Raw genomic sequence first — 7,158 nt, forward strand, 5'->3', positions numbered from 1 at the left:
TAATAATTTTGTGTCAACCATGCCAATGACTACCTACTAGTTAATTTATGATACAGCTATACATTAATCATTAAAATATTTATTATTTGATAATGTTTTTTAGTAAAATTTCCAATTTTTCTCTACCTAAATCCTGTTAACATTTTTTTACAAATTTATTTCATTGAATCCGGGTCACGATTTTGCAATGTTCGGGTAATATATTTATAATATTTAGGGGCTCAGAAACCTGAAATTTCTTTGCCCGAATTCAGAGTTTGCGGTAGACCCCATGACCCATCCTCACGTTTGACTTCTGGTAGTGTGGGAGTATTCCTTTCGGGATTTGGTAGAATAATTTGCTTTCACAAACATTATTATTCTTAAGATGTATAATTCCCTGTTATTCAAGATCCCGAATTCTTCAAACAACTTGACGCTGGGGTACCTGAAGGGCTTTTTTAGAATCATTTTAATGATCGATTTTTGAGCAGATTCGAGAGGTTTTAATATTGATTTAAAACTGAGTGCCTCCCCATCCTATCATGCCATAAGTTATAATCGAGTTACATAAAACATAATATAGTTGTTTGAGTTTAATTAGGGATAAAAATATGATGCAATATTTTACTAAAGTTGATCAGTTTTTGTAAAGAGCCTTTATTCTTTATTATTTACAGGGCACGCCTCCGGCCGAAGCAAAATGTGTGTATTACTAATGCGGGTATATAATATTATAAAGATGCAGTATGTAGATGTGTTTCCGATGTGTGTCGAACTGTGTTAAGTTCCAGTACGTACCGACGCATTAAAAAGCAATAATTCGATAAGTTTAGTCTTGTCTTACCGTTACGCCTGTAACCTGTTTTGGAGCTGTGAGAAAAATTATCTCGAATTACTTAGGCACATATTCAATACAAACCGTGTACTTTGTGTATTGTAAGTATTACGTGGGCCATAGGAAAAGAAAGAAGGCTCAGAAAACGATTTGTACTACAAACTATTACCTACAAATTTCTTACTGGGTAGCTAGGTACTAGGCACTGGGACACGCTAGAACACGATGAATACTCCGAGATTTCTGTGTTACTTTCTTTCGATTAAAAAAATACCTACAAACTATAAATTTAAGATGTCCAAAAATTTGTAAGGTTTATACTAACTACAGTTTTATACTAATTTATATAATATTATCAATTTGAGAGCATAACATGTTACACAGTTATTATTATTGTTTTTTTATTACTTTGTTCTTTTTTGAATTTTATTATTTAATGAATTAATGTTTATATGTATTTTTTATTGTTAATTATAATGGCTTAGCACGGACACAGCCTAAAAGCCTTAATAAGTTCATTTATTTTTAAAGGAGTGTTATTTTGAATAAATAAACAAATAGTTAAAGCAGAAAACGAAAGAAAGTGGGAATTTTTACAGTATAATTTAAGGATTCAGAATTCACTTTTAAATTAGTAATCATAAAATTTAAAAATTTATAATGATAATTTTTTATTTGAAGCCACAACTTTGTTCAATGTAATAATATAAATATAAAACAAGTTAGTTTTTTTATTATAGAAATAAAAAACCAATGATACTTTAATCCACAAATTTGGAATATCCAGTGACCGGTTTCATTGCTATAACTACAACCGGTCACTGGATATTCTAAATTTGTGGATTAAAGTATCACTCGTCTTTTATTTCTATGATAAATTACAATGAATTTTCATCAAGAATTTTCACTCACAAACTTAAAACCACTTATTTGAAAGATGTTTTATGTTCATTTTATTAATCAGTAGTGAATTTTAAAATAGTAAAACCAGAATCACTTCGAGCAAATATTATAAAAAGCTATATCATTTTTTAAATTATGTGTCTAATATAATACTATACTTCAAAAGCTCCCGATGTGTTTTCATAGAGAAATTAATTTATAGAGTTTAATTTGCATTCGTTTTCAACTAATTGCGAATAACCGAGCTAGAAAACGGGAATTGTGTTATGATAGAGAGGGATTCGGATCTCGATCCCGGGAAATCGTGACTACCACGGAACCACAACCTGGCTCCAATATTATGCCACTGAATTTCGTCACAGATAATTTTAACATTATGAGTTCTCCGATAAAAACACCCCTTTCAAAAACACCTACCAAGTTCATGAATGAACTAGTTGACAGGGTGATGCGTTGCGTAATATCGTGACTACGGACTGCCAGCCGACGCGGACGCATGCGCCTTCGCTTGCATTGACTTACGTCGGGTGTTGTAACAATAGTGGGATCATTACGTGCTGCACGGAGTTGCACAAAAACTGGTCCAGAACGCACTCGAAATGCGGCCAACTGGATCTATTGTACTTGTGTACTCGGGTGGCCTTCCCGCACCTGCCCTCATCACGAGGGTTGAAGAACGTGACAAGAGTTATTTATAATTTTTACTGGAACTACTTACCGAATACCCCAACGGAAGCGGCCTGAAGGCAGACCGACGAAAGGAGTGATATATAACAGAGAACTCACTCCCTCCACATACCCGAAAACCGTTTTTAAGAACAAGGTTTTCCTATCCGTTGTCCAGATTTTAAAAAACTTTTTTTTTCAGTAAACGAGCTACACTTTAAACATTTCAATTTTAATTAGTAGCATAAAAAATGTTTTCAAATTTGTAATTTTGAATTCCCGCAAAAACGGTCATTCCATTGGCCACGCCCCCAATACGTCACAATGTTTATTTGTTCCTGGTCATTGAAATTTGTTTTAAACATTATCACGATATTTTTTTATATTTAAATTATTTATTGCCAATTCTTGATTGAATTCCATTGTTATGATGTAATAACTTATATTTACATATTAGTTATTAATTTAAAAAATACTTGGTACACTTCCACTTATTTATTTTGACCAATTAGCGCTTTTACCCTCTAATGGGCATCTTCAGACTGGAGAATATTATACAGTGTAAGGATAATTTATGTAAAACTAAATATTATCTTAAGTGTAGGTACATTTAAAAATAAGTTGAAAATTATACAATACGCAATATTTTAATGGAACAGAGTGAGACAAATTACTAAAACATGTGTTGGCGGTGTACTTTTAGAAAAGATTCTATTCTATGAAAAATATGTATTGTTTTATTACAATGTACAGGGTCTAACTAAGGGGGCTAATAAGGGTCCGTTAGTTAGAGTGAGACTACATATATATGAACCAGGACAAGGTACACATATAGGACAAAGCGGGAGAGCAATTAAATATAGACTGAAAGAACATTAGCTTCACATAGATTAAATAACTAAAGCTAAAAGTTTAGGTTTAGCTCAAAGTTTTAGGTCTTTCGTTTTTTGAATATATTGTATACAATTATTGTTTTGCCCTTTGTGTGTCTTTGCTAAATGGTTTTATGTTATTTTTGTTCAGTTTCTTGCATTTATGTTTCTTCATGTAACTGTTGTAATTGGCTTAGACCGTATATATAATAAATAAACAAATAATCAATAAATAAATAACGATATATCAAACTATGCATCTCATTTAAATTAATTAAAACATAATTTTTACAAATCAAAAAACATAAAAAATTTAAATGTAGGACATAAAGGTCAAAAGTTAGATAGATTGGAAATTTTAGAAATAAATAGGATAAAAAATAATAGCGATAAAATTTTAATAAATCAACAGATAGAATTAAAAAACTCACCCTTATTAGCCCCCTTAGTTGGACCCTGTTTATTGTAATAAAACAACAAATATTTTTCATATAATAGAATCTTCTCTAAAAGTACACCGCCAACACATGTTTAAATAATTTGTCTCACTCTGTTCCATTTAAATATTGCGTATTGTATATTTTTTAACTTATTTTTAAATGTACCTACACTTAAGATAATATTTAGTTTTATATGAATTATCCTTACACTGTATTATATTCACCAGTCTGAAGAAGCCCATTTGAGGGTGAAAGCGCTAATTGGTCAAAATAAATAAGTGCAAGCGTACCAAGTATTTTTTTTAATTAATAACTTATATGTAAATATAAGTTATTCATAATAAGTTAATCATTATAAGGTACGTCATTGTCACTAACCTTGACGTCACAACAAATTAAGCCAAACACGTCGCGTTTTTCTCGCAACGAATTTTTATTATTTTTTTTTTTTACATTTAAGTATGAAAGCATTTCTCTACAATATCCATATTGATTTTGAAAATCCAACTAATTATTCTAAATCCATTTCATATATTTTTATCAGTATCCGTAGTATGTGATATTTCAATATTACACGAACAGTAGTAAAAACTGTTTATCTAGATAAGATAGTAATGGATTATTCTAGAATAATCTATTTACAATAATCCATCACCATTAACGCAAATAAAACGTAAATTTAAAAATAGCAATTTAGATTATCAGTGGCATTCATATTAGTTGTAACCGATGGATTATTGTTCAAAACACAACCCATGGATCATAGATTTGCGTTCCCTACCTCGTAATCCATCGAGTCCAACTGGCAGATTTAGCTTTTAACGAGCCATCCTTAACTCAAACAAGGCTAAGGGGAGTAGATTGTGTGAAAGAGGAGACGGATGGCCAGAAAGGAGCAGGAGAAGAAGAACCATCATGCAGGAGTAAGCAGAGAACGCGCTACATGCGTCTATTCAGATATATATTCCTAGTTTCCCTCCAACACTATATCTTGTCATATTATATTCTTCGCTTTAATCATAATAGTTCGCTTTTGACTTAACCGGACCTGAGATTTTGTTCTGATGCCAAGTCTTCTTGGCCGCCATTTTATCTCTGTAACAGTTATATCATTATCTTTCATTCCACATGACTATCTTAGTGATCCTTTTCTAATAATATATTATCGATTGTTCCAACATATAATATAAGTTGTACCTGTCTCAGATGTGCACACTCGTCTGATTTAATCAGTCCTAGTATTTGTACACGAGATCGTACGTAAACGCGTTCAGAATGCTTTCATAGTTTCTCTGCTGGCAGAATGATAATTCATATTTTACTTTCATAGATACGTGTCGGGACCAAAACATCATCGTGGGCTGCCAATATTTTTATAAAAATGCTAAGGTAGTCCTGACATCCACTTCTAACAGTTCATTTTTGAACTACCGGACGCACAAAATTCGGCAGCCGACAGAAAAGCCCACGAGACTGTTTGTGGACAGTATTCACGAAGTGGCGATTTTCACTGAATTATTTCATAATCCGTGGTCTGAATCTGAAGCAAAAGACTCATCATTTTGCGTCCACTTAAACAATGCAGTGCCCTACACACCATAAGAAAATTATTATGGAAGTATCTCACCAAATAGGTGCAAAGGTTTTCACGGTCACTGTTATCAATATGTTTCCTTTTTGGTGATACCGTGTGTGTTGGATTTGTTCCGACGTTTCGGCTGAGACAACTCAGCTTACCCTTAAGATGGCTCTTGCAATGGTAGCCGAAACGTCGGAACAAATCCAACACACACGGTATCACCCAAAAAAGAAACATATTAATAACTAACCACTTCGATATGAAATTAATTTGTTAACAACAATCGGCGCACATAACGGTTTTTTTAATAATATGCATATTTTTTAATATTATTATACCTATGTATAAGTTAGTAGAAAAAACTATCAAAATGAGTGTAAAACTGAACTGGTGTATTAATATTCTTTTAAGCTTTATTCCGATTTCAATTTTTTTTCATAGAACTATACGAAAATCATCACCATTCCATTTCCGCTAAATAGTTGGAGCATATGGTGCCCACAAAGAGCCTACATGCATCTCTATCGGCTGCCAGCTTCTGTGCGTTAATCTTCGGTAGTAGGTTTTTGAATACGTATAATATAACGTGTAATAAAACTATTAACTTATAGTGATTCTAAAAAATGTATTAATAAACAAACCTTTTTTGTGAATTCTATTTTCATCTCAAAAACGTATTATTTATGTTGTTATGCTATGCATTGCTGATCTTTAATTTACATAATGCTAAATTGTTATGACGATGTTATATTTTTTCATTCTTTGTGCTAATTATATACGTAAAAAAATATTGTAACAACTTATTGTTGCATAAAATTTGCTCTGCTATGGAACCTGTGTAATACAATTATTGTACTTTTTGATTGTTTGTGATTTTTATCAAGTAAAAATTTTAAAAATCTATATATAACTTTTTTATAATATAACAGTTCGTTTATAATATTTAGATTTATTTAATGAATCTACCTATGGAATTATGAAATGTATTCCTTAATATAATTATGCTAACTAATTTTAGAACATGACCTTAGGTGTTAAATAAACTAATTAAGTACCCTAAAACAATTGTTTTAATGCACAGGTATTATAAAATTTAGGAAAAAAAAAATTTAAACAACACTTACTTTTGTCGTTAGTTATTCTTCTCAAAAATTTTCGGCACTAAAAAAAATTGTAAATCAATTCACCAAAAAAATATTTAAATCACCAAATGTTTTTTTTTTTAAATGGGTTTCGTTGTATCTTCGCTTTGTTAGTGAGCACTACGCGAGGGACGCGGGGCCTCGGGCAAACGTGGCGGAAGGTATGTATTGCTGTGACATTGACCTCGCCGGATCCCAACGTCGAAGTACGCGCGAAACCCGCTCGGCTGCGCTTTATATAGCCTTGAATCCAACACACTATCAGGTCCGCTGTCTGCTGCAACTTGAGCGCATCTCATTATTTCTCTGTCGGGAAGAATTATCCCAGCCAGGTTTAACTCTTAAAAGCCTGCGCTAAAATCCCTCCAGAAACGGTTCCGTGACGTTGCGTTATAGGCACCGAGAAAAATATGAGATCTTTTTAAATACAGGTATTTAAAAACAAAAAGTTAACACCCATTTATAGGGGTTATTAATATATTTTCCATGATTTTTAATAATAAAAGTGGTAAATCACGACTTGTGTTCTGTGTAGATCGATGTGATATAAAAGTCACGGAAGGGTTGACAGAGAGAGACGCCTTTTCTTATTTATTTTTTTAAAAACAATTTCGATATCAACCATATTTTAATTACCTTTGTCCAAATACTAATATTAGAGTTGATCCACTAAACCTTAGTATTGATACAACCCTTAGTGAGTTAGTGTTTATCAATATTATATTATATCGTCGCCTTT

The 7,158-nt window shown here is 32.0% G+C and overlaps 1 protein-coding gene across 1 annotated transcript in view; it reads right to left on the minus strand.

The window, feature by feature from the left end:
- Positions 1–6,716, minus strand: part of LOC148275093 (uncharacterized) — a 37,052-nt gene extending 30,336 nt beyond the window's left edge. Inside the window, exon 1 of the mRNA XM_088236146.1 lies at positions 6,402–6,716. The gene's annotated coding sequence lies outside the window, so the exon portion shown is untranslated. The remainder of the gene's footprint in view (positions 1–6,401) is intronic.
- Between the last annotated feature and the right edge of the window lie 442 nt (positions 6,717–7,158).

Source organism: Micrasema longulum, unplaced genomic scaffold, assembly GCF_059751315.1.
Source record: "Micrasema longulum isolate JH-2025_06_02 unplaced genomic scaffold, ASM5975131v1 h1tg001516l, whole genome shotgun sequence".
In the NCBI taxonomy this organism is placed as follows: Eukaryota; Metazoa; Arthropoda; class Insecta; order Trichoptera; family Brachycentridae; genus Micrasema; species Micrasema longulum.